Source organism: Papio anubis, chromosome 13 (genome assembly GCF_008728515.1).
Source record: "Papio anubis isolate 15944 chromosome 13, Panubis1.0, whole genome shotgun sequence".
Taxonomy (NCBI): Eukaryota; Metazoa; Chordata; class Mammalia; order Primates; family Cercopithecidae; genus Papio; species Papio anubis.
Window position 1 is genome coordinate 105,891,806 of NC_044988.1, and position 27,521 is coordinate 105,919,326.

At 63.0% G+C, this 27,521-nt stretch overlaps 1 pseudogene; it reads right to left on the reverse strand.

Annotated features, from left to right (window-relative positions):
* Positions 1-17,223: 17,223 nt before the first annotated feature.
* LOC103878061 lies at positions 17,224-25,228 on the reverse strand (annotated as a pseudogene).
* Between the last annotated feature and the right edge of the window lie 2,293 nt (positions 25,229-27,521).

The following is a 27,521-nucleotide window of genomic DNA, read 5'->3' on the forward strand; positions in this document are numbered from 1 at the left end:
TAGGATGCCATTGCCCCAAGTTACACATGAGGAAGTGGAGGCAGGCAGGCAGCTGCCCTTGCCTCTGTGGAAGGCTTGCTCTGGCATCGCTTCCCTGGGCAGGACGGGCCCTCCCTGCTTTGGGAAAGGGATGATATCAGTGGGAGGGGGCTCTGGCCTCCCAGACTGGCATCAGGGGGTGTCTGTGTGTTTGGGTGTTAACCCCCGGCGGGCGGGGGGGTATCTGAGAAACCAGTCTGCGGCTCTCACCTGCTTGCCTGGCCCCAGCCCAGCCTGGCACCCGAAACTCCTGGTTTCAGTCTTCACTGTGTGTAAGGCTGGGGGCTCCTCCCTGTACCAGCAAACCCCAGCCCCTGCCCCCATCATCGCTCCCGAGAAAGCCCGTCCCGCCCCTGAGGAAGGGGTGCCTGGCCGGGCCCCACTGGGTAGGGCAGGGCCTGCGGGGCTGGGGCACCGGAGTCACCAGGAGCCGGGCAAGTCTAGACAGGTCGGGGCCACCCCCGAGTCTCCGGACTGGGGCCAGCGGGACCTCCGCAGCCCACGTGGGAGTGAGAGCAAGGCCTGCCTGTGGAGGAGCTTCTGGCCGCTCTGTGGAGGGCCCTGCACCAGGAAACTGAGGCCATCTGCGTCTTTACCAGACGGAGGAGCCAGGGAGGGTAGAGCCTAGAGCCAAGGAGGGTGGGGCTCAGAGGGCAAGGCTGTCCCAGAGGGAATGGTGGAGGGCCCAGGTGGCAGGAGATCGGGGTCCAAAATGCCCCAGATGTGGGGGGCAGGGCTGGGGCTGCACCCACCTGGACTTCCTTGGGTCGCCTGGCACCTCCTCCATCCTACGTGGGTCACCTGGCACCTCCTCTGTCCTACGTTACCCACCACTAGCCTCCCCTCCAGGCCCAGAAACTCCACAGCAGAACTGCAGCCGTGGGAGCTGGGAAAGCCCCTGCGTGCGGGGTCTGGCTGCTGCCCCATTGACGGGGAAAAGTCAAGGCCGGGTGCAGTGGAGGGGACAGGCAGGAGCGAAGGCAGCTCCCGTTGGCCGCCTCCAGTCTGAACCCAGCAGCTGGCACAGTGGAGGAGAAGGCCCTAGAAGCTGCCCTCCCTCTCCACCTAGCTTCCTGCTGCTAAATGGACACAGGCCTGTCTCGGCCACTTCAGTGACCACCAGGCGGTGCATAGCCTGGCCCTCGAGCCAGTCCAGGCTGCTGCCCGCAGAGCCTGGAGTAGGGTTCACATCCCCACATGGGCCAGTGATGGGCCCGCCATCGCGCCGGGTGCCCAGGGCAGAGACAGGCCCAGCGGGTGGTGTGAAGGCCATGGGCATGTGGGACACCAAGAGTGTCCAGGGGAACACCAGGAGTGCCCAGGGCAGTGTGGGCAGGAGGGCCTGGGGCAGTGTGGGCAGTGGAGCAGCTGGGGCCCTCCCTGGGCCCCGTGGGCTGCTCAGCCCCCTCCCAGTCCCCAGGTCCTCACTGCCTCTGGCCACTGTGGGTTTGCATGGCCACCGGCAATCTGGGCCCGGCCTCCTGGCAGGAGTGCCTGATGAAGGGCGGGGGCCACCACTCCTTCCCATCCCAACCAGAGGCCCCCAGCCCTCCTCCCAAGACCCCCAGGAGAGTCCCGGGCCTGCCCTCACGTTGGGGTGGGTCTCACAAGGCTAGAGGCCAGCCAGGCCTCGGGGTAGCCTTCCTGGAAGCCCATGGAGTCTCCTGGCCGAGAGGAAGGGCCCAGTCCCTGTCCCCGCCTGCACCAGGTGGGACCTGCGCCTGAGACCAGGGCGTGGTGGGATCCTCTCTCCTGTGGTTGCAGCACCCCCAGAGTTCCTCAGCACCACCCCGTCTGCATTGCCTCCTCCCAAGCCCCCTCCCTTCCTCCCCTTCATGCTGATGCCAGCAGGCACCCTGGGAGACCCACGGAGGAGGTCCCAGAAGGGGGGGCTCCCCTAGGACCTCTGGCTTCCCAGAGCCCCGGGTCCAGCCCAGGGGACCCCAGAGACTCACTGGGCGGCCTGAGGACACACTGACAGGGATTCAGGGCCTCCCAGGTATGAGGGGCCATTCCTGTGCCCTACTTCATGGCCTGGGGCCTCTCCCCTCCCCTTGACCCCCATGGGGTCCACTGGGGTGAAGGGGTGGGCTCCTAGCGTCACCACCAATGCTAGCGGGAGTGGAATTATGCTTGAAGGAGCCCCCACCCCAACTCTGTTCCTGTGCAGAGTCCCGTGGGAAGTCCCAAGAGAAGGGGGCAGGAGGCAGAGGTGGCCTGGGGTCATGGCCCTTGCCCCCACGTGACCCCTCCTCTGGCACTTAGCCTCCTGGGACCCGCGGCTGGGCAGGGAGGGATTCAGCAGACAGTGGGGTCTGGCACCCAGAGCAGGACGTGGGGAGGGAGAACCAGGCGGCCCCGGAAGGCAGGTGGGTGCCCAGGGCCTGGGAAGGGGGAGGGGAGTGGGTATTGGGGAGGGCCTCTGGGGCTCAGCATCCGCCGCCCCCCCTTGCCAGCCACCAACTGGCGGGTCCGGGAGCAGGGGCTGTGCTATCCGCTGTTGTCCCAGGCCCTGCTCCTTGGTGTGCGGAGGGTGGGGGCTGCCTCCGAGGGCCCCATTCAGCCTCCTTCACCCTGGCAGGGGGGCTGGCAGCAGTAGCACAAAGAAAACTTTGTCCCGGCGGCCGGGCCCCAGAGCCTCCCGTCCATGTGCAGAGCAGGACTCTGGGCCAGCCGCACAGGGCTGTGCCATTGAGGCAGCTCGGGGTCTCACAACCTCCAGGCCTCCATCTGCTCTGAGAGCCCCCAAAGCCTTCTGAGGCCAAACAGGAAGCCTCAGAGCTGCAGAGCACAAGGCCTCTGGCTGGGGGCAGGGCCTCTCGTCCTGCCACGGACTCCAGCTCCGTGCTCTCTGCTCACACAGGGGTGTGTGTGACCTGTGCTTCTGCCAGGGAAGGAAAGAGCTTTCTGAGGGCCTCGGGCTGGCTGCGGGCTCAGGTGGTGGTGGAGGGAACAGCCTTGGGGCCCTGCCAGGTCCGGAGCACCAGACCTTGAGCCCCCAGCCACGTGGGGTTGTGTGTGTAAAATATCCAAGTGGGGCTGTGTGTGTAAAATGCAACAGCAACCCGTGTTGGTGGGTAGGCATCACATCTTGGTGTGTGTGCATGTGCAAGAGAGGGCATGAGTGTGGGCATGCATGCACTGAGCAGTGTGTGCACCAAGGAGTGTGTGCACCGAGGAGTGCGTGCACTGAGGAGTATGTGCACTGAGGAGTGTGTACACTGAGGAGTGTGGGTACCGAGAAGTCTGTGCACTGAGGAGGAGTGCATGCACTGAGGAGTGCGTGCACCAAGGAATGTGTGTACTGAGGAATGTGTGCACCAAGGAGTGTGTGCACTGAGGAGGAGTGTATGTACCGAGGAACGTGTGCACTGAGGAGGAGTATATGCACCGAGGAGTGTGTGCACTAAGGAGGAGTGTGTGCAGAGGAGTGTGTGTACTAAGGAGGAATGTGTGCATCAAGAAGTGTGTGCACTGAGGAGTGTATGCACTGAGGAGTGTGTGCAAGGAGGAGTGTGTGCACTGAGGAGGAGTTGCACTGAGGAGTGTGTGCACCAAGGAATGTGTGCACTGAGAAGGATATGTGCACTGAGGAGTGTGGGTACCGAGGAGCATGTGCACTGAGGAGGAGTGTGCAATGAGGAGGAGTGTGCACCGAGGAGTGAGTGCACTGAGAGGAGTGTGTGCACTGACGAGTGTGTGCACTGAGGAGGAGAGTGTGCACTGAGGAGTATATGTACCGAGGAGTGTGTGCACCGAGGGGTGTGTGCACTGAGGAGGAGTGTGCACTAAGGAGTGTGTACTGAGGAGGAGTGTGCACTGAAGAGTGTGTGCACCAAGGAGTGTATGCACTGAGGAGTGTGTGCACCGAGGAGTGTGTGCACTGAGGAGGAGTGTGTGCACTGAGGAGTGTGTACACCGAGGAATGTGTGCACTGACGAGTGTGTGCACTGAGGATGACTGTGTGCACTGAGGAGTGTGTGTACACACGTGCCACAGGACCCTGTGTGCCTGAGTGCAGATGCCTACCTGCACTTCCACATGTGTGCCTGCATCCTGCCAGCCCTTGGAGTGCCTTGGCGTTCCCTGGGTTGTGTGGTGTGCTGCCTGGGCAGGTTCCCTCCCTTCCCCGCCGGGGCCCTGGCCCCTGGGGATTCAGGTCACATCTGGACGCTGAGCTCTGCTGGCACTGGGTGGGGGGAGGGCCATTATCCCCCTCCCTGGGCTCTTGGAAGCCGTGGGCAGCCCCCCAGCCGAGGGCCAGGGTAGGTGACAAGTAGGCTCCTGCTCAAGTCTCCTGGACCCATTGCCAGGCTGGGGACCTCAGGGCACCTCGGCGATGCCCTAGGGACGACCCTGAGTTGGGCACTGAGGGAATCTAGATGGAGACCACCCCTCAGAGCGCGTGTGGGCGAGAGACGAGAAAGGGAAGGCCCCAAAGCCGTGGCAGGTCGAATGGAGTCAGCAGCCGAGGAGGCAGGTGGGAAGGCGGGGTCAGGCGGGCCTCACAGAGGAGGGGGCTCGAAGGGCCATGGGACTCATGCAGCCGGGGGCACAGCCTCCCTAGCTTCAGGGTACCTCATCCTCATCCCCGGTCCCCCCGCCCTCGTGCTGGCAGGTGGCTGTGCGGCCAGTGGGGACAGGACCCGGCTTGCCTCGTCTTGGGTTTCCAGTGTCTGTCGGCAGTGAGGTTTGCAGCTGGGGTAGGGACAGGGGGAGGGCGGACGGGAGTAGGGTGCAGGTGGAAAGGACATCTGCCTGGGAACGTGGAGCAGCCAGCATTCGACCTGGGGCACCGCAAACATCTGGGATCCAGGAAGGGGACGCGAGACTATACTTTCAGGGATCGTTTCTACACTTCACGACTGGAGAAGCGTTTCTGAACGTGCAGAGCATGGAGGAGGAAGCGTGGTTGGTGGGGGGAGGGGAGAGTGTGTGGGGTCAGGTCTCCCAGGCTCCCAGGTGGCCTTCAGGTGACCCCCTACAGCCCCCCACCCGCGTTCAGGCCCTGGCTTATGCATTCTCAGCTGACCACCGCCCACCCAATTTCTGTCCCGGAAAAAGGGCAGGAGCCATGGACCCAGCCTCTTCAGAGACCCTGGTGGCCCCAGGGTCCAACCCGGCCTTCTCCCCAGCATCCCACCATTCTCGCACCAAGGTTCTGTTGCTTTGGGTTCAGCCCGTGCCTCTGAGCTGATGAAGTGTGGGTAGCAGTCACTCACATTCCAGCAAGAACGGTTTGCTTCCATCCTCTGCCAGGGGCCTCCTCAGACCCTCTCTAAATGCCCGGCACTGGCAAAGTGCCCAGAACCACTGATCATCTGTGACTCCTCCCTACTGTGACCTCCACCCCCACCAAGCCCTTGCCCTTCTGTCTCAGAGCCACAGGTCCTGGAGAGCGTGGGGATGGCATTCGGGCACGTCCGGTCACCCCTCCCTAGAGGGCCTGGACCTTGTGCCAGAGACTTGATGGTCACTTTGTGTACACTGTAGACTCTATAGCGACTCATACGATATTCATGCAACCTTTTCTAGCCTGCATTTTCTCCCCATTTTACACCGGAGGAAACTGAGGCCTGGCAAAGCTAAGCTAGCTGCCAGGCCTCCACCTGGGAGGCAGAGGGAGGGTGGAGGTGGGGTTTGCACCTGGGTGCGCCTGCCTCCAACTCTGTGCTTCCAGTCATGGCTTTTATTGTCCCCAATAAAAGGGCCCGGAACTTCAGGCTCCGTCAGGTACTCGGGGCTGGGAGTTGTGAGTTGGGGAAAGAGGCCACCGGGAACCAAATATGCTCCCAGGCTCCACAACCATTGAAGGTGTGACTGGGATTTGAGCCCAGAGGCCAGGTGGGGTCCAGGGCCTGGCTGGGGCTGGGAGGCACTGGTGCTTGGTGCTGGCTGGCCTGTGGGAAGTCTAGCCAGTGTAAGGCTCTCCTCTGGCCCAGGTGCCTCCAGGCTAGTCTGGATGACCCTGTGACACCCTACATTCCCCATTCCCCTAGGCCTCAGTTTCCCTGCCAGTCAGAAAGCACAGACACCTCCTTTCCACTGAGAGTTCAGCCTGAGGCCCAGGGACTCCTCCCGAGGTGGCCCACAGGTGAGCCCTCTGGGGTCTGGAACTCCTTGAGACTCTGAAAATTGGGTATAAATTTTTGTGCATTTTTCCAGGGAGAGGACCCACGACGTGTGTCACATCTAAGGCGTCTGCTGTCCCCAAAAGAAACCCAAATGGCCATTACTGAGATTAGGAAGTAGCTGGAGAAGTCGGGGTTAGAGGTGTGGAGGGTGGGGCAAGTGCTGGCCGGGGATAAGGAGAGGAGGAGGGAGGTCTGGGTGCTGGGAGATGCCGGGCCGTGGGGGCCGGCAGGTGGAGGGGGTGACTCGTGGGTGGGGCCGAGGGCCAGAGTGGGTGGAGGTGCTGGATGGGACAGCATCCTGAGCTCCCACCTCGCTGAGCTCAGAGACTCCCCAGGCAGGGCCGGGACTTCCTGATGGACTGTGTGTCCAAGCGGCTGGCTGGAGGCCGGGGTGGGCAGCGTCCTGGCCCTCGGCGGGGTGGCTCCTGGACAGGATATCCCCGGTCTCACCGCTTGGGCTCTCCCATCCCCCAGATCAGCGGCTAGGCGGAGCCTGGGAAGGGAGGAAGGAAGGGAGAGCACTGCCCGCAGGGCGGGGAAGGCTTATCGCCTGGGACTCCAGGCCCTCCCATCAGTAACCCTCTATGGCGCCCCCATGCCCACAGGATCCAATCTCCCCCGCCTGAAAATCAGCCCCCAGATCTGGCCGCCCTGACGTCCAGCTTCATCCCAAACCCTTCTGCCTATGAGCACACGGGGTCCCTCCAGTGCACCCTGAACCCACATAGAACCTCCCAGTTCCACATCTCGAACCGCCTTCCCCATCGCCTCAGCCGGGACACCATCCATAAAGGGCCTGGGGAACCCCCTCCTCCAGGAAGCCTACCGTGATAGCCCACCTGCTGGGCTCCACTCGCTTATCTGAGGGACGGGCACGGCCAGGCACATCACCCCCATTTTCAAGAGGGAGGGTTTCCTGAGGGCCTCCCAGCAAGTCAGTGAGGAATCTGGGAGCCGCCACAGGCTGAGCCCTGTGCCTTCGGGCTGCCCCACACAGGTGCAGAGAGGCACCCGGACCGAGGGCCTGGGCTTCCACCACTGTCTGCAAATTTCAGCCCAGAATCCCCTGCCCTCCCCCAGCCCCACCCAAGCTACCCTTTCCGCACAGGGGCCCCAGGTTCCATCTCTGGACTTCCGCCTGCCCAGGCTGTTAGGGCCACGCTGACTGGCTCATCAGCTCCTTCCCCTCCCACCGCCTGCCTGGGGGCCTGCTCAGGCCCAGGACCCTGCCTCTTCAAGTGCTGCCAGCCCGCTGCACATCCAGGCTGGAGGGGACGGCAGGCAGCGCTGGGGCAGAGGCAGGGTGGTAGGAGGCCGGGGGCTCTCCGTGTACTCACTGCTCCACTGGCCAAGGGTGCCTAAGGGCGGGAACCAGAGGCCATGGCACCCCAGGCCTGGGTGCTGGGCTCCCACGGGGAAACTAGGGGAGCTCAGGGCCCTCCTGCCTCCCGGGTTGTCCTAAGAGCCCGTGGCCCTGGTGAGATCGTGGTGAAAGTGAACTTGGCCTCCTCGGGTCACGGGGAATGTGGGCCCGGCTTCCTATACTTGGGGCCCACAGGGGTACCAGGGCCTGGGTCAGGAGAGGCTACTCAGCGCTGGGCAGCCGAGGGTCAGCCAGGCTACGGCCAGCAGATTCTCGGGCCTGGAGGCGCCCTATGCCTCACAGCTGTGGCCGCAATGCTCAACATCCCCGAGGGCCCGCCCAGGCCGCCCGTCTGCTCCATGTGACAGGAATGGGGTCTAGGCCACCTGAGCTGCAACTGCTCAGATCCACAGTCTTCTCATCATCTCCACTTTTAGTTCTATAGTAACTTGTTCATTTCACAAGTGGCACAATATTGGCTCACCGCAGCCTCGACCTCCCAGGCTCAAGTGATCCTCCTGCCTCAGCCTCCCGAGTAGCTGGGACTACAGGTGCGTGCCACCACACAGGCTAATTTTTAATTTTTTTTTCTTTTTTTGTAGAGATGAGGTCTCCCTATATTGTCCAGGCTGGTCTCGAACTCCTAGACTCAAGTGATCTGCCCCCTGGACCTCCCAAAGTGCAGGGATTCCAGGCAAGAGCCACCACACCTGGCCCATTTAACAAGTCTTTACCAAGCCCCTCGTGTGTGCACGCTCTGCTCCTCCAACCAAACAAGCCAACCAGAATCGGTGGAGACAGCAGTGGGGTTCGGTGCTGGGGCCGCAGGCAAAGGGAGGAGGGCAGAGAGCCAGCACTGGGCAGAAGGAAACCCAGAAGGCGTGTTCTGGGGGTTTGAGGTCGGCTGGACACCAGCGTGGCTGGCACCATAGGATCCGGGCCATGTGGGATGTAGAGGGGGCATCCCGTTCCAAGCCCCTCCCCTGGACAGCAACTCTTGGCCGGGCCCCAGCCAAGACCTGAGGCTACTTCCAACCCACCAGAAGCAAGGCCCCCCGGCCGGCCATTTGCCCGAGAGACCTGGGCGACGCCAGCTGCCTGGGTGGCTACACAGGCATTTTCAAGAGCCAGGCACAGGGACAGAGCTTTGCTCCAGCCTCAGGGTGCAGCCGTGCTCTGTGGGCCAGGGGAGCCTGCACCAGGCCTCCAGCTCCCTCTGACCTGCAGACGCCCAGCTCTGTAGCCTGGTCCCAGAGCCAGGCCCTCACACCGAGCTGCCTGAAGGTCCCCAAACTCATGAGGCTGCTGGGCCTCTGTCCAGGCTTTCCCTCTGCCTGCAGTGCCCCCCACCCCAGCCTTGGATCCCCCAGTGAGTGTCTGTCCTTTAGGTCCAGCTGAGAAGTGAACCCCAAAGCCTTCCCGACAAGGCCGGCACTGCTGGGGTCCACGCCCCACTTTGCTATCTAAATGGGAGCTGGACACCAGTGGCAGGCTGCTGGGAGATGGGGGCACCCACAAGCCCTGATGCTACCCCGAAGACCCCTGGGAGGCCCAGGCAGTGGGAAGGGACGGCCTCCGGAAATCCCCCTTCTGCCTGGCCTCCCTCCGTGAGGAGTCATAAGGAGTGGATGGCCCTCGAGGGGAGCCCGTCCAGCCAGTTGCCCTCTTGAGGGAGAAGCCGCGTGGCCGTGAAGCCCAGAGGCCATGCACAGGGACCTGTCCTGCAAGCAAGGCCGGCTCCGCCCTGGGAGTCAGCAGCCGCCTTCACTGTACGTGTGAGAGTGAAGCCGCCTCCTCTAATTACACCCCGGACCTTCTCATCCGCCCCCAGCCCTTCCAACTTCAAAGGCCCCTGGCCCCCGGCAGGGAGGGAAAGTTTCTGGGTGCCTGTGAGGACCCTGCCTCCTTGAGGCAGAAGCGTGGGCTCCAGGCTGAGGTGGCAGCCGGGCCCTTTCTCCTGGGCCTGGGGTGAGGCGGGGCTGCCAGCTGGCAGGGTGGGCAGTGCCCTGGCCTGTGGTATCCGCACCTGCTTGTGGCCCGTTTAAGTTGGGTCCATCCTGAGTTTGCCAACCTGGCTACCCCGAGCTGCAACCTTGGCCCTGGTTCTGTCTTCAGGGGGGTCCCAGCCACAGACACACAGAACCCCACCCGAAGACCACAGACCCAGAACCCCACCCGAGGACCACAGACCAAGGACCCCACCCGAGGACCACAGACCCAGGACCCCACCCGAGGACCACAGACCCAGGACCCCACCCGAGGACCACAGACCCAGGACCCCACCCGAGGACCACAGACCCAGGACCCCACCCGAGGACCACAGACCCAGAACCCCACCCAAAGACCACAGTCTACCCTGCACGGGGATGGGCTCCCAAAGGCCAGAGCTAGGGCAGGAGGTGGGAGAGGGGGAGCTGAGGGGCAGGCCTGGAGTAGGACACCCAAGGGCAAATACTGGATTGGCGGTGCTTCGCGGGAGGCAGAGCCGAGGGTTCCCAGGCCAGGGACCCGAGGGGGTGGGCCCAGTGGTTAATTCCAGATGGAACCAACATGCGCCAGGGAGATTCTGTGGGGAGGGCCCGGACAGTGACGCCCCCAGCAGTAGCGTGGAGTCACCCGCCCTGTCTTGGCCCCCAGCAGCCGGACAGCTCCGCACAGGTCCTGCGGCTGGATGGTCCCCACAGGGCCAGGAGGGAATGAAGGCCGGGTCAGAGGGCGTGGGCTGAGACACCAAACAGAGCCATCTGCATGGGGAGACCAGGGTATGGAGCCCGCTGGTGACATTAACAGAGGCCCAGTGTCCAGGAGGAGGGAGACGATTTCTTCTCTCCTCAATAGTCCAAGGCCAGCTCACTGGCCCGGGAGGCCTCCCGGACCCCTAACTGCTGAGGTGCTGTTCCCAACACCTTTCTGCTCACACGGTCCTTTCAGAGCTGCCGCCCCCCAACTAGCCTGGTGGCACCCAGGGACAGGCAGTTCCCTTCTGAGTCCTCAGCCCAGTCAGAGGATGCCTGGAGGAGGTGCACAGTCAGCATCAGCCTGGTGGAAACTCATTCCCTGCCTCATGGCCCCTCCCCTGGACGGCAGCTCTTGGCCGGGCCCCAGCCAGGACCTGAGGCTACTTCCCACCCACCAGAGGCAAGGCCCCGCGGCCGGCCATTTGCCCGAGAGACCTGGGCGACGCCAGCTGCCTGGGTGGCTACACAGGCATTTTCAAGAGCCAGGCACAGGGACAGAGCTTTGCTCCAGCCTCAGGGTGCAGCCGTGCTCTGTGGGCCAGGGGAACCTGCACCAGGCCTCCAGCTCCCTCCGCCCTGCAGACGCCCAGCTCTGTAGCCTGGTCCCAGAGCCAGGCCCTCACACTGAGCTGCCTGATCTGAAAGGACAGTTCCTGAGGTCCCAAACAATGAGATGAAGATAAAATGATGATGATGGATGGGAAATGATGATGATGACAATGATGTGAAGAGGGATGGACAGAAATGAATGATGGAGAATGATGGAGGAATGAATGGAATGATGTTATGAATGATGATGATGGGGATGAGGGATAGGATGTGAATGGATGAGTGGATAAACATAACGGATGATGATGAAATGAGGAGGAGGGGTAGAGGAGGATAATGAGGAGAAGGAATGATGATGATGATGATGGGAAATGTGGAGGGAATGGATGGAAATGAGTGGAGGGAGGAATGGAGGGAAGGAATGGAAGGAGGAAGGAAAGGAGGAAGGAGGAAGAGGGAAGGGAAGGAAATGGAGGAATGAGGAAGGGATGGAGGGGAGGAAGGAGGGGAGGGAGGAAGGAGGGAGAGGAGGAAGGACGGAGGGGAGGAAGGAGGGATGGGAGGAAGGAGGGAGGGGAGGAAGGAAGGAGGGGAGGAGGGGAAGGAGGGAGAAAAGAGCTCAGGAATCCCTCAGCCTTTGAAGAGGCTCCCGGGGCACAGCCTCACTGTCCCTGCCCCCATTACACAGTTACACAGTGAGTGCGCCAATAAAACCTGAGCGTTTGATTCCAGTTTCAAAGATCTTTGATCCAGCTGTGCCTTCCCTGTCCCTGTGCCCAAGGCGGTGGGTGGGGCCCGGACTGGCCTCCCTGGTCCTCCTGCGGAAGCCCTTCTGCATCGCTCTCGCTCTTGGCCGGGTCTGTGTCTCTCCTCCCTGTCTTCTCTGGATGCTTTTGTGACTCTCTCTTGCCTGGATCTCTCTCCTTCAGTCAGTCTCCCACTGTCTCTCTGTCTCACTGTCTCTGTCTCTTTCTGTCTCTTTGTCCTCTGGGCACTGGCCCCACTTCCTGGGAAAACAGGAGCTGTGAGGTCTCCTTGTTGAGGGACAAATGCCAAATGGGCCAGCGCTGTCTGCTCAGGGGCCCTGGAAAACTGGGCCAAAGCTCCAGCAAATGGCCCTGACGATGGGGTATTCCCGGCCCCCGCCCTCTGCCTCTGCGGGACTCCTCCGTAAGGAGTTAGAGTGCGCTTCCCCCAGGCTGCTGCAGGCAGGTGGGATGCACAGTGGCTGGGTGAAGGGAAGGCCTGGCGCTCCCCTGCTCCGAGGAGGGCATCCCAGGGAGGGTGGGGGTCTCCTCCCCTCGAATATGGCCCAGGCCCCTATCTCAGAAACCTGAGGCCCCCAGGGCAGGCCCAGCCGGGCGGGCAGCCGTGGCCAAGCAGAGACTCCAGCCCTGCCGGGCTCTGGGCTTCAGGCTCTGGGCAACTCCCGGTCAGTGTTGCACAGCCCCTCCCTGCAGCTGCCCCTCCAGGGTGTCCACAGGACATTCCCAGTGCCTGCTGCATCCCCCGCCAGCTGCCCTGAGGTCACATTTCTTGGCAGGTAACACTCCCAGCACCCCTTGACTGGCCCCGGGCCCCAGCCTTTTCCTGAGCCTCCTCTCCAACTCCCCGCAATTTTTCGGGATCCACTTTCCACCATCACCACTGGGGGCAGGTCGGGCTGGGGGCAGGTCGGGCTGGGGGCAGGTCGGGCTCGGAGGGGAGGCCCCTGGAGGAACAGTGGCTCTGAGGGTGAGCAGCTCCTTGGGAAGCACCGCTGTAGGGGCCAGAGGACCGCAGCTTCTCTGCCTTTCCCTCAGCAAATCTTTTCCAAGTACCTGCTCTGCCAGGCCCAGAGCAAGTCAGTCGAGGTGCAGAGGAGACTGGGCACTCTCTGTCCCCCAGAGCCCATCTGTGGGGTGGTGGCAGCAGCCACAGGCCTGCAAGCGCTCGGGTCTGGGGCTTGGAGGGTGACCTAGAGGTCTGTGCTGCCTGGAAGGCTGCCGCCCCTGTGCCCTGGGGTCCTAGGTGGCCCTGGCCTGCGCCTTGGAACAAGCGGGTGACATTGTGGTATCCCATCTCCCCCCGCCCCTCCCTGTGGTGCTGAAGTGCTTGCCAGTGCAATTGCCACTCCCACCGGGCTGGGCAGTGGCGGGCAGAGCTATCAGAAGGCTCCCCAGCCCTCAGGGGCTTCAGGAGACAGAGGGGTCAGGGAGCCGGGCAGGTTTGGCCAACTGCCACCTCCCTAAGGCACCTGCAGGGGAGCATGGAGCGTCTGAGGCTGACTGAAGACAGTCCTGCTGAGGCTACTGAGGGTCGCTGTGTGTGTGTGTGTGGGCGCTGCAGCTCAGCCAGGGAGGCCATGTGACCGCAGGAGCCAGGGGAGCCAAGGTTCTGCACAGCCCACTGCCCCAGGCTCCAGAACTCCAATTCTGGGGGTCCCTGGGCTGTGTTGGCTTGTGGCAATTATGGCCTGTGACCTTGAAGCGGGCGGGGTGGGGTGGGGGCGGCCTCCCAATGTTTTCCAGCATGGTTCTTTTTTTGAGACGGAGTCTCACTCTGTTGCCCAGGCTGGAGTGCAGTGGCTGGATCTCAGCTCACTGCAAGCTCCGCCTCCCGGGTTCACGCCATTCTCCTGCCTCAGCCTCCGGAGTAGCTGGGACTACAGGCGCCGCCACCTCGCCCAGCTAATTTTTTGTAATTTTTTTAGTAGAGACAGGTTTTCACCGTGTTAGCCAGGCTGGTCTCGATCTCCTGACCTCGTGATCCGCCCGTCTCGGCCTCCCAAAGTGCTGGGATTACAGGCTTGAGCCACCGCGCCCAGCCCGTTTTCCAGCACTATTCTAATGGCAGCCCCCAGGCCTGTTTCCTCTATAAATGGAGATGGCGCTGGAGGGGAGCTGACCCCCAGGCCAGTCAGGAGCCCTGTGACAGGACTCTCTAGTGGGCACCCACCCTCGGGACCAGGCTCCCTGGACTCCAACCCTGCGCCCCCACGTCCCCCCTGCTGGTAGGAGGCCTGGGTGTGTGGCCCCTGCCAGTGAGCTGCTCCATGAGGCACTGAGCCTTTGACCTCTGCCCCAGGCTGTGTGGCCTGAGGCTCAGCGCTCAGAAGTAGACATGGGCATGAGGGGGAGGTCAGGGCAGAGCCGCGGAGCTGGGAACTCAGTGCTCAGCCGTGGACAGTGGGTTCCGGGAGCAGAGAAGGTTCTGGCCTCTCCCTGTAGCCTGAGCTGGGGAGGCGGCCATGGTGGGCAGGCGTGGCCGGGCAGGGAGGGGATTCCTACAGAGGGCAGCTCAGGCTACAGGACCAGCGGCCCCAGGAACACGAGGGTTGCCCTGTGTGTGTCTGGAGGATCAAGGGGGTGAATCTAGGTGACCGTGGACCACAGGCTGGGTGGCCACTCGTGGAGTCCAGGGCACCCAGGGAGCTCCGGGGGCCTCTGGAACCCTCCAGAACCTTCCGGAACTTCACACTTGAATTTTGTTCTGTCCCGGGTTCTCCAGCCTCAGGTCCAATGGTCCACTCATGTCCAGGGCAGGCCCAGCGTGGGGCTTGGACGCCGAGGGAGGGACGCACACCTTGAGCTCCTGCCGAGCCCAGAGAATGGAGGAAGTGGCCGGTGAGGGCCCAACTTGCTGGTGGGCCTCTCTGAGCCCAGCATCCTCTTCCGAAATGCGGGTGTGATGTTCCTGTCTCCCAGGCAGACCTGCAGACCAGCCCTGCGAGGTGTGGAGTCAGCCCCTGCGTGTGCCCGGCCCCCGCTCACACTCCCACCTGCCCCCAGTGTGGCTGCGAAGTTGGAGGGAGGAGAGAGCCAGCCAGGGGTGTGGGCGCCGAGATCAGAGACTCGCACGCCGGAGGGAATGTGAACCGGCCCAGCTGCTGGGGCACCTGCCGGCAGCTCCCAAAACAACCGAACAGTCACCACACACCACGGGACCCAGCAACTCCACTCCTAGGTGTGTGCCCAGGAGAAACGGAAGCTCCTGTCTGCACAAACACAAGTGCGGCTTCCTTCACTAAACGTGGAAACGGCCCAAGTGCCCCTGGGTGGGTGATGGATGAACCGGGTAGTCCGTCTGTACAATGGAATACTTATCCTTCCGCCACAAAAACAGAAGAAATTCTGAGGCAGGCTTCAGCACGGACAGGCCTTAAAGATGTGGTGTGTACACCACGGTTCATGTGTGTGATTCCATTCCCGAAAAGCCCAACACTGGTGAGCCCCTGGGAACAGAAGGTGGCTGAGTGGGTCTTTATGGCTGGGGGGCTGGGGCTGCGGTGATGAAGCTTTATTTTTGATGAAAATGTTCTGGGCCGGGCTTTGCGGTGGCTCACCCCTGTGATCCCAGTGCTTCGGGAGGTCGAGGTGGGCAGATCACCTGAGGTCAGGAGTTCGAGACCAGCCTGGTCAACATGGTGAAACCCTGTCTCTACTAGAAACACAAAAATTAGCTGGGGGTGGTGGCACGGGCCTGTAATCCCAGCTACTCAGGAGGCTGAGGCAGAAGAATCACTTGAACCCGGGAGGCAGAGCTTGCAGTGAGCCGAGATTGCGCCACCGCACTCCAGCCTGGCGACAGAACAAGACTCTGTCTCTAAAAGAAAAAAAGAAAACATCCTGAATGGATGGTGGTGATGGCCGCACGTAGCTGCACGCACTGGAAACGGTGGAATTGCCACTGTCCGTGGAGAAATTCATGGAGCATGAATTAAGGCTGACCCTGGAAAAAAGTGGGTTTGAACCTCGGGTGTCATCTCCACGTGGATTTTCTCTCGCCTCTGCTGCTCCTGGGTCTGCAAGACCAGCCCCTCCTCTTCCTCCTCCTCCTCCTCAGCCTCCTCAACGTGAAAAAGACCAGATGAAGACGTTTAAGGTGATTCGCTTCCACTTGGAGACTATGAAACACATTCTCTCTTCCTTAGGATTTTCCGAATGGCATTTTCTTTTCTCAGGCTTACTGGGTTGTAAGAACACACTATACCACACATACATGATACAAACACGTGCGTCGACTGTTTATGTTATTGGTAAAGCTTCTGGTCAGCAGTAGCCTCTCCGTAGTTAAGTTTCGGCGGAATCAAGTGTCATACTTGGGTTTGGCGAGGTGGCTCACCACTGTAATCCCGTCACCTTGGGAGGCCAAGGCGTGAAGATCACTTGAGGCCAGGAGTTTGAGACCAGCCTGGGCAACATGGCAAGACCCCGTTTCTACAAAAAAATTAAAAATTAACCAGGCAAGGTGGTGTACATCTGTGGCCCCGGCTACTCGGGAGGCTGAGGTGGGAGGATCGCTTGAGCCCAGGAGTTCAAGCCTGCAGTGAGCTCTGAGCACACTCTGGGCGACAGAGCAGGAACATGCCTCAAGAAATAAAAATAGAAACCCCAGCACTTTGGGAGGCCAAGGCAGGCGGATCACCTGAAGTCAGGTGTTTGAGACCAGCCTGGCCAAAATGGTGAAACCCCATCTCTACTAAAAACACAAAAATTAGCTGGGCGTGGTGGTGTGCACCTGTAATCCCAGCTACTTGGGAGGCTGAGGCGGGAGAATCGCTTGAAACCGGGAGGCGGGGGTTGCAGTGAGCCGAGATTGCACCACTGCACTCCAGCCTGGGCAACAGAGCAAGACTCCATCTAAAAAATATATGTATATTTTTGAGGTCAGGAGTTTGAGACCTTATAATATACATACATAAAAGGATTTTCCACTTTGTGTGGGGTTGGTGCCCGAGTCCCCCATTGATCAAGGACCAACTGCGTATCTCAATGAAGCTGTTAAGACAAAAAAGACTTGTCCAGACTCCCTGAGCAGGGTCAGGGCTGCAGCAGCCAAATGGGCTTGGGAGGGGCTGGCCGGCTGCGGCTCTGTTTTCACTCTGCAGGGTCCCTGGGTGTTTATTCAGCAGGCCTGGGCCCTGCTCCCCACCCGGCCAGAGGCCTCCTCCCCTCCCCGGAGTCTTCTCAGAGGATGTTTTTCCAGGGCCCGGCTGGGCAAATGGCATTTGGATTCTGGCCGGGGAAGCCTGGGGGACAGTCCCTGCGTCCCAGCCCCATTTGGAAGCAGCCTGTTTCCTCCAGTGTCCGGCCGGAGCCCTGCGGATTCATTCTTGGCCACCCGCTGCCCCTCGGAGCTGTGGGACCCCAGGGGGTGCCCCTCCTGGGCTGTGCAGGCCTCGGCAAGGCTGGGCCGGGCCCCCCTGAGCGTGAGGGACCTGGGGAGGGGCGCAGGCGGGAGCCTTGTGTGGTCTCCCTGTGATAATATTCGGGGCCCCTGACCCCTGCCCAGGGAGGGAATATGTGGGGCGTCAGGGCACACGGGGTGCACAGCTCAGCAGCCCAGGCAGGCGTCTGGTGGAGATGTCCCGCACCCCACCCCACCCTCCGCCCCAGCTCCCGCCTTCCCCACCCCCAGACGCGGCCCCTAATCACAATGCACTTCCCACAGCTGGTCCCCACACCGAGCTCTGCACCATCCGGATTGAGTGGGGGTGGGCGGGAGTTTTCCCAGAAACAGACCTGTGAGTCACCACCAGCCCAGGAAGTGGCCGCCTCCTGTCCAGCCCCCTAGCTGACCACTGGGCCTCAGTGTGGATCACAGAGCAAGGCCATCATGGTGACCCGAGGACTGACTGAGCGCCTGCCGCCCCGCAACCTCCAGGCGCTCCCGGGCTGTGCGTGAGACTGCGGTCAGCGGCCCCACGCGGCCCCCCATAGAGGTGCAGGAGGAACAGGTGGTCCAGGGAGGAGAGGGTTTCAGGGACCCCCGGGGGCTCTTCCTAGAGGGGAACGCATGTGGGGAGCCCTGAAGTCAGAGCCGATGCGCGTGGGAAGGAGGCCTGGGAGGCTGCAGCTCAACAGGAGGGGCCAGGCTGGGCCCCGAGAGGGAGAGCGGGGCCTTCCCAGGGGCTGTCAGGCCAGGGGTGCGACCAGGAAGCCCAGAGGAGGCGGGGAGCAGCTTCTGGGCCCCAGTCATCCAGCCTGGGATGTGAGAGTAAAGGGGACCAGAGAGGGAAAGACGGTGGCCCCAGGCCACACAGAAACCCAGGCAGGACCCTAAAACCCAGGCCTCGTCCCGTTAGCCTCCAGCTGCTCTCCGAGGTACCTTGCAGAGGATGGGACGGCAGTGGGGAGCCTCTTACATCAGGAACCGGGGTCCCAGATGGTGCCCGGAGCCTGGAACTGCAGATGGCCGTGTCCGTGGCTGTGCTGCTCTCATAGGGTATACCCCGGCACCCGAGGGCCGAGCAGGGACCCAGCCCCTGCCACAGCACCTGCCAAGCTTCTGGGTGGCACTGCGGCGGGGTGGGTCAGGGGAATTTGTCAGCTCGGGCGGCCGTGACGAAGTCGCACAGGCCCCGGAGGTTTCAACCACAGGGACTGATCCTCCTGGAAGCCCGAGATCCAAGTGCTGGCTCCTCTGAGGCCCCACTTCCCGCTCTTGCACACCATTTCGCTGAGGCGTCCTCACGTGGCCGTCCCTCCAGGCGTGTCTGTCCCAATCTCCTCTTCTTACAAGGACGTCAGTCATATTGGATCAGGGCCACCCTGTCTTACCTTGATGACCTTTACCTGTCTTCAAACACAGTGACATGCTGAGGCCCTGGCTGCTAGGGCTTCAGCTTATGAATCTGAGGGCCTTTGTCTGCCCAGGCCCAGGCACTTCCTCCCTCCGTCCCGCAGGCCGGCAGGCGCCTCTGCCTCCACACAGCCTGGCCTTAGCCCTGCCTTCATCCCACCTCCCCTCTGGGACTGGGGATGGGGCTGGGAGGCCAGACCAGCTTTGGGGAAGTTACCTGACCTCTGAGACACGAGGTCTTCGTTTACAGGATGTGGCTGTGTGTGTCGCTGTGACTCTGGGGAGGGACAGGGCTTAGCCAGTGCCTAGCCGGACGCCCATACCCAGCACACCTGCCTGGACGCCCACACCCAGCACACAGTAGGTGCTCAGAAAACGCAGCCCAGACTGTTGGAGGCAGAGGGACCCGGGGCCCCTGGAACAAAGCTCTCATTGAACTGGTAGAGAACAAGGCCAGAGAGCCCTGGGCACCTCCCCTGTCTCCCAAGGCCTCTGGGGACCCCTCTCTCCACCGAGACCCCTCTGCCCCTGCCCCTCCGGTGACTCGGTGGTTCCCACGACAGTGACAGCAGGGCCCCTCCTGCCCGGGACAAGCCCCACCGCAGGCTGGGGCTGCCCTTTCGCTTCTCCCTCTCCCCTCTGCCTACTCGGATCCCACCAGCCTCCTCCGAGGGCCTGTCTGGCCTGCCCAGTCTGTGGGACCCTAGCCACGGGGACGATTCCCCACCATTTCTTGGGAAGGGCTGTAGTCACGGTTCAGCTCCAGCCGGGGGAGTGCTCCGGCTCCCAGCGGCCACAGGACCCCGGTGTTGGGGCTGAGCCTCGTCAGTCACCCCATCACCGGCTGAAGACCCCCAGTGCCTCCCGTGCCCCCTAAGACGAGGGGGCTGCCTGGAGCACGTGCTCTTGGGGTGACTTGTCCAGGTCATCAGGGAGGCTGCCCAGGAGCACCTGTGTGAGGGGCTGGCCTGGCTCCCATCGTCAGGCACGTGAGGCTGCGTGGCGGCTGCATGGGACTTCACACCCTTGTCCCCAGGTAGAAGAAGTGGGCGTGGATACCCCCCAGGATAGTCGCAGACCCTCCCCATCCCCCTCCAGGGCCGGGGCCAGGTGGATCGCAGGCTGAGCCTGGGCTCCTGGATCTTGCAGGCAGAGGAGACACACCAAGAGGTCTCCACCATCTGGGCCATGGTGCACTTGGGGAAACTGAGGCATGTCAGGCCTGAGGTTTCTCCAGCCCGTCGGGACTGACCCCTGCTGTCTGAGTAGCCTGGGATGTGGGCCCCCACCGTGTCCATCTCGTACGTGTCCTCCCTGGCTCCCCACCAGAGAGGATGAGTGTGTGGAAGGATGTCGGGGGGCTGCTTTGCTTCCTCAGGTCAAAGAAACATTGATCCCGCCTTCCTGGAGCCCAGATAAGTGGGTTCTCCAGGATCCAGTCCACGGAACATTCCAGGGCCTGGTGGGGTGGGCCTCGCCCCTCCCCCACCTCCCCACGGGGGTGATTTCCTCAGCTCTGCCACTCCCAGGCTCACCTCCAGAAAGGCCCAATTGCTGGACCAGGCAGGTCACAGGCCGAGCTCTGCTTCCAGCTGTCCAAACACGCAGCACCTGCAGGGCAACCTGGGGGTGATGGGGGTGTGGGATTGGGGGCTGGGGGCACAGGCCTAAGGGAGGGCCCCACCCACTTCCCTGCAGGAGCCCTGGCCAGCCCTGCCGTGTCTCAGATCTGCTGCCTCTTTGGGTTTAAGAAGTGCCAAAGAGGGCCATTATGGGGAGACCCTCAGGGCTGCAGGGGGAGAGGCTGAGAGCCATGCAAGAGATGTGGGCCACCCACCGGGTGTGGGGGAGTCAGGAGGACAGGGCCCTTGGAGTTCGGTGGCTCTGGTGTGGGGACCGGCAGGCCCCGGGTCTGGGACCTGCACCCACACGGGAGATGCGAATCCCGAACAGGACGGCGGGAAGCACTGGGGCCGTGCACTGGGAACAGGCCGGTGCCTCCTGTGAGCTGTGCCACCACGCTGGGCCAGGCTACGGAGTCGAGCAGCATTGGGTGGGCCTGGCCCTCAGGGGCTTTGCAGGGCATGGGGCTGGTTGGAGCCGAAGGCGGCGACGCCTCCAGGCCGGGTGCCCTCCAGTAAGTGTCTCTGTCCTGTCCTCTGCCCTGTGAGTTGGAGAGAATGGCGGCGCCCTGAGCTGCTGCAAAGTGAAAGAGACTGTGGGTGAGAAGAGGCTCCTTGTTGGGGGCAGCTCCATGAGCTCCTCTACTTGGGGTGATCAGGAGGCCCTGGAAAGAGCGGGCATCCGAGCTTGGCCGGAAGGCCTGGCCTCAGCGGCTGCTGCCCCTGGGACTCCCACATGAAGAGGCTGGGCAGGGGTGTGCCTGGAGGCCTACCAGACAGGTGCAGAGAGCGGCTGACAGAGAGCTAGTATGGAAACTGCCTTCCGGGGCAGTAAACTCCTCAGCATCCAAAACCAGAAGGACATCAGAGGGCCCTAGGTGGGGCTGTCAGCCAGGTGCCCCCACCAGCCACAGCCGGCCTGGGAGAGGCTGGGGAAGAGGTGGGCTGGCTGAGGCGTGTGGAAGAGGGTTTGGGCTGAAGGAGAGGTCATTCTTTTAAAGGAAAAGACGACGAGAACTCAGAGTCACTGTCAGCACGTGGTGTCCGGCCTGCTGTCACCTGGGGAAAGCCACAGGTGCTGGGAAGTCCTGTCTGACCGCTACGCCTGTGTGAGAACCACCTGGGGGAGGCCTGGGGAGCCGCCAGCCGGAGCGGGGATCTCCAGCCGGCCCAGCCCTGTTTCTTCCTCTCCTCCCTCCTCCGCACTGGCCAATTTTCCTCCACAGAGCAGGCATTACTTGCCGTTTTACGAAGCACGCGCTGAGCCCAGCGCAGGCCTGTGGCAGGTGCTGCCAGCCAAGACCTGCCTCAGCGAAGGCCCCACACCAGGCACTTCTGCCCGGTGCAGCCCCTCAAGGCGCAGGAGCTGGTGGTGCAGGCAGCATGGAGGCCGGTTCCAGGGGCACAGCTTGCCTTGGAACTGAGACCTAAGTCCCATGTGGATGGGACCCTGGCCGTCCCCCTGCAGCCCCGCGTGGCCGTGGCTCGTCTCCGTGGGCGCCCACTGCTCCGTAAGCATCTGCCATCTTTCACTTCCTTATCCTGTGAGGGAAGTGGTGAAGAAACCGAGGCTGCTGGCTGGGTCACACCACTACCAAGTGGCAGAAACCCCACCCAAGTCCCACCGGCCCCGAGGCCAGGCTGTCAGTCACAGCCCAACAGCCACGGCCAGGCCAGGACACACTGGCTGTGGACACAGGAGCACTGGGCAGTCCGGGCAGTGGAGACTCAGCCCGGGCGCCAGGACACGGCAGCCCCCACCTCGGATGTCCCCTGGGGCCAAGGAGGGAGTGGGAGGGAGGCGGGTCCCAGGAGAGGATGTGGAGGCCTGGGGTCCCCGGGGTCCTTGGCCTGCCCGTGCTCTCCTGGCTGCCCCTTTGCTGTGGGAACAGCTTCTTGGCTTTCTGGCTGATGGCACATTGGGAGCAAAGATGGGGAGGCCAGGATAGCAGAGCCCGTGCTGGCACACGTACGCTGTTTGGGTGGGAATGAGCGCAGCTTCCACCTAGAGGGGCATGTGAGTTGGGCCAAGCAATTGGCAAACATTTCTGGAGCGCCTAATGTATACCGAATCAAGTGGGGGAAGACAGGGAAGAACTGGATGCACCAGCTGTCCTCAAACAGCCAGAAAAGGGCAGCAGTAGGGGATGCCCCATTACCCAGGGAGGCCGAGACCCCTTCTGGGTGAGGCAGTCCAGGAGGACTTCCTGAAGGAGGAGGCGGAAGAAGAGGAGGAACTTTAGGGACCCTTGGAGGCTAGGCACCTCTCTGGATCTCAGTTTCTCTGAGGCAGGGAGAAGATGCCAGTCCTGCTACGTGGGTTTGGTTGGGTTCTTTTCACCAGAAACAGATGAGCTCACGACCAGGAAGCACTGGAGCCCCCGTGTGCATTTCCTCACTTTCCAGATGGGTGTAAGCATCATGCCCCTGTGTTCACTGGTGAGGCCAGTGGTCTGGGACCGAGCCCTGGCAGGCACGGGGGCTGCCTTGCGCCACTGGCACCCCCAGAGGAGGCTGCAGTGCTTGACCCCGACCCACAGAGCCCAGCTGCTTCAGTGACTTGTGACCACAGAGCAGTCCTAGGCCGGCACCAGACCGGGGTCTGGGCCAGCGGCGCTCACCGTCAGGAGGTCGCACAGAGAGTGGAGAGGAAGCCGGGCCAGGAACTCTGTGGTGCACCGCGGTTGTTTATGTTGACCCAGGAACTTGTGCAACGAACTGGGGCCCGGAAAGCTGGCTGCCCGTGGCCACACGCAAGGGGCAGGCCGAGGGGCCACCCAGGAGGCCGCCCAAGAGCCGGGGTGGCTCGGGCCATCCCACCAGGTTGCACCCACCCAGCTGGGGTTGCAGCCCAGGAACAGTGAAAACTGAACATCTCTCCTGGCCCTGCAGGACCCTCCCCCGTCTCTGCCCCTGCGCGGTGGGGGAAGAAGAGAGGCAGGAGGCCTGTGTCTCCTGGAGTGACAGCCTCGCAGAGGACAGCCTGGAGTGTGCAGGGGAGAGGAAGTGGGGAGGGGGCTGCAGACCCTCCCTCAGGACTCCTGGGCCTCCGCCAGGCTGGCTTGGGGTTGGTGGGGCTGCTTGGACCGTGGCTGTCTCAGCTCTTCTGACAGAGCTCTGGCCACAGACCCCAGAGCCCCAGCCAGGCCGGTTACTGGGGCCCTGCCAGGCCCAGGCCGGGGACTGGAGGGGGTGTGGGGCATTTCCAGTGCCCCCCGCACCCAACCAGCACCTTCTATCTGGAGTGGCCTGGCCCCACCCAAGACAGTCGCCCACAGCAGAGATAGACGCTGAGACCCGAGTGCAGGGCCGGCTTGGGCTGGAGAGCCGCTCCACGTCTGCTGAGGGCACCTGGAGGGGACGCCCAGGGGCTCCACACAGCATGGCAGAGCCTGGCAGCCTGGGCAGCCCCTGGAGGAAGCATGCCAAGGCCAGGAAAAGGGGGCAAGCTGCTGGGGTCACAGGCGCATTTGGGCAGGGCCCGCACTGAGCTCAGCTTCCCAGACCCTAGCAGTGACCCAGCCCGCCTCCGGCGTGCTTCCATTCCCCATTCTTTCCTTCCCTTTCCGCCTGTTCCTTCCACCCCAGTTACCCATATGCTTCTACACACCCTACAGGCCACCCTCCGTGTCTTTATTTCACCCTACAGGCCCCCAGGTGCCTCTGTGCCTGGCTGTACCCCTGCAGGCCCCGGTGCCCCCTCCGCATGTGGCTGCACCCCTGCAGGCCCCCGGGTGCCCTCCGCGTGCGGCTGCACCCCTGTAGGCCCCCGGGTGCTCTCCGCCTGGCTGCACCCCTGCAGGCCCCCGGGTGCTCACCGCCTGGGAGAGGGACCTCAGGATGGAGGCCACAGCCCCCCGTGCCCGTGGGGCCGCCCCTGTGGCATCCCGAGCCTGCAGGCCTCTGCCCGGAGGAGCCAGTGCCTCCCTCCGCACCAGGCCCAGCATGTGATTCCTGGGGACGGGGAGGAGATGCCCACCCCACCACCACCTGGGGCCCCCGGGCAGAGGTGCGGCGCCTCACCCATGTGGGGGGTCCTGGGATTCCAGAAAGCCCCCTCTTCCCACACGAAAGGCCTTTCAGGCCCCCTGAGGCCCACCCAGCGCCTGCGGCCAGCCTTTCTCTGTTCTTGCAACACCCGCCTGAGTGTCGAGGCAGAAATCTGACTCCCCGGCTCAGGCCCCAACGTGCCGGCCGCCCTCTCGGCAGGCTCCTCTCCCACGGGGAGGGCGCGCCAGGCACAAGGACCCTGTGGAGACCTGCTGGTTCTGGGAGGCCGTGGGGGGTCCTGCCCTGCCCCATCTCCCTGGGAAAAGGTGCTCTGTGCACAAACCCTTGGCAGTGAGTTCCCCCATACCATGGCTTTCCCGCCTCTGAACAGGATGCTCGCCCGGGACCCTCACCAGATGCGCGGGCTGTGGCAGCCCCAGCCTGGCCCACGGCTGCGAGAATCTGAGCCATCCCACCTCTCACAGGCAGGGCAGGTTGTGAATGACCACGTCTCTCAGGGCCCACACTGCCCGCAGGCTGACCTCCGCAGCACAGCCTCTCTCGGCTCATGGGGGACGGGAGGGACCCTGGGTGCTCGGGGAGATGGTGGGTTCTGCCCAGGCACGTACGGGGCTCACGACACCTCTCCGGGACATGATCAGAGCCAAGGTGAAGAGGCAGGGCTGGGTGGGCTTGTGGGGCTGGGTGGGGGTAAGCTGGCTGGAGGCCCACAGGCCCATGTCTAGCTGAGCCCAGCCTCACCGTCCCCCTGCTACTCCTAGGTTGGGAACAGGTGGCCTGGTGCCCTCGGCTTTCCGTTCCCAGCGCCGGCCGCCACAGGTGGGGTGGGTAACGGGGGCCTTCCTTCCTTTGCAGCAGATGGTAAAGGAGCCGTGGTGACTTGGCCATAAACAAGGGTGGCCCCTCCCTGCGGGGGACGCTGCCAGGGCAGGATGCTCGAGGTGGGCTCGGTGGAGGAGGGGCTGGCCATGCGAGAGGAGGCTCCTGAAGGTGGGCAACCTCCTCTCTACCCCAGGGCCAGGCCCCTGCCATCCTCCATGCTGGACCTGGTCGCGTGTGGTTGTGCAGGTTGGGCACTGCTCCCAGGACCTGGGGCATCTTTCTAAAGTGTGAATTGCACATCTTCGTGCATCAGCTCAACTCACCTGCTGCCCGAAGGATGAAGCCCGAGTCCTCAGCCACTGCCTGTCCCCCAATCCCCCACCTCATCCCGTGTGAGTCCTCTGAGAGCCAGGCCGGCAAGCTGCCCTGCTGTCCCCATCGGTGCCTGGTCACACGTGCCATTGCTGTGTGGTCCCTGGGACATCTCCTCCCCTTGTCTTTGGGCGCTGCCACACCCGGAGTGGCCTAAATAAAGCCACTGTGGAATCTCCAGGGTCCAACAGGAGCCTCACACTCTGAGGTTTTGCTGGTGAGGGTTCTAGGACTAGAGCGCTGAGTAAGCCGAGTGCTCGGGGGCAGACAGGCCCAGGGGAGCCTCTGGTCAGGGCCCAGCACAGCCCAAGGCAGATGAGGACAGGTGTGTGGCCCACCAGGGAGGGCATGGGCGGGATGTCAGGCCTAGCCCCATGCCCCGGGCTCCTGAGTCCTGTAGCCCCCAGGGCCTGTGCCCTGCCTCTTCTGCCTCATCACACAGACACGTGAAGAGCAGCCTGGACCTTCCCTTCTGCACAGGGGCCTTGCCCGGGCACCGCTCTCCCCAGCTATGGTGCGGTGCCGTCCCTGCTGTTTCTCAGGCACATCAGTCATCCTGCAGCCGCCTGGGGCATGAAACGCCTCTTCCTTGGAGCCTCCCCGGAGCTCCTGGGCACAGACAGTGTCTCCCCAGTCTTGCTGGGGCCGGGGCTCAGCCCCCTTCACGGAGTCCTGAGGGGCCTTTGTGGGCCTGGTGGGCTCCAGGGCCATTTGAAGCCCCTCTGTGGTGCAGAGACTGGGTGGCCTAGGTGAGCTGCGTCCTTGCTGGATGCCTCAGTTTCCCCATGTGTGAAGCAGACAATATGTCTAAAGCCAGTTGGCCTAGGAGGCTCCAGCCAGAGCTCCGTGATGGGGGACCCACCTCTGATGCTGCTGGGCTCTCAGGGCAGCCCCGGCTGGTTCCCACCAGGCAGATCCTGATGCGGAGAGCGGGCACATGCCCGGGCAGCACCCTCCACAGCTGGCTGCTCGGAGGATGGCGTGACTGCCCCACCCCCACTGTGAGCTCATGCCCATCACGGTCAGGGTTAGGGTTCAGGGAGGCCCCGTGCACTCCTGGCTCTGGGCCCCTCCTCCTTTCTCCCTCCTCCTCTCCGGTAGCCCACAAAGGACCCGGGACCACTCCTGGGACCCAGAGACCAGGCCTTGGTGCTCCCGGGCCCTGGGTGAACGCTGGGAATGTGGGGCACCCTATCCTAGGAACCCCGGGGCTGCCAAGGAGGCCCAAAGACTCTGGGCTCTGTGTCTGACTCGGGAGAGCAGGGTATCGCTGGGGTGGCCCAGGCCCCACACCTGACCCAGGGCCCACCGCAGCCCAGATCAGTGACCCCAACAAGGAAGGAACTGCTCTGGCGAGTCTCCCCCACCCCCACAGACGCCTGATGGCCATGTGGCCACACACCCAGCTCTGCCTCCTGTCCTGATGGAGATAACTATTTAGAGCCAGCTGTGTGCAGCCACGCACTGCTTCAGGGGCAGAGCTGAGGGGCAGGGGTGGCAGCTGCAGCCAAGGGGCCAGCCCTCAAGGGGGCTGGAGGTGGGCACTCTCTGCCCCAGCTCCAGGGCAGGGCCGGGGCAGGGGCCAGGCAGGGCAGAAGCTGGGGGCTGGGCTCAAGAAGCGAAGGTGGGCGCTGGCTGGTACTCACACCTGGCCCCACGCCACACCCTCCTCCCCGGCTCAGCACTTTCTCACGCTCGGAGCTGGCACGGGGGCCGCGCTGGGGCTTGTCCTGACCTGGGGAAGGCGGGCGAGGCTTTCCTCTGGGCCCAGGGGCAGGGGCCGCTGCAGGTTGGGACACGTCTGGAGTGGGGGAGCCCGTTTGCAACACCGGCCGAGCAGCTGCAGGATCTCGTGGGGCTGCAGGAGGCCCAGCCCCCACTGCACGTGTCCCAGCCCGCTCGGTCCCCAGAGAGGACGGGGGCACCAGAGGCAGCTCCCAAAACTTGGACCCAGAGACCCGGGCCAAGGCCCTGTCCTTCCCTGGTCCTCCGTGTTCTCCCTTTGAAACTGGGGATCCTGGTCAGAGCATCTGTGTAGGATCTTGTGCGCACAGCACACACCGCACCTCGTCTGGTCCTGGGATGGTCAGCGGCATCTCAGCCTCAGCACTACTGTCTGGAGAGTGGGGCGATGGGGCCGTGTCAGCTGCTGGGAGGCTCCCAGGAGGAAGTTGCACACTCGGGGCCCTTGCCCAGCTGTATGGTGGCTGTGCCTTCAGGACATGGGCAGTCAGGAATTCTTAAGGGCCCCTGAGTCTGAGGGCTGGGGATGGAGGCCTGTGGCCCCTGGCTCTCAGCCTCACCTAGC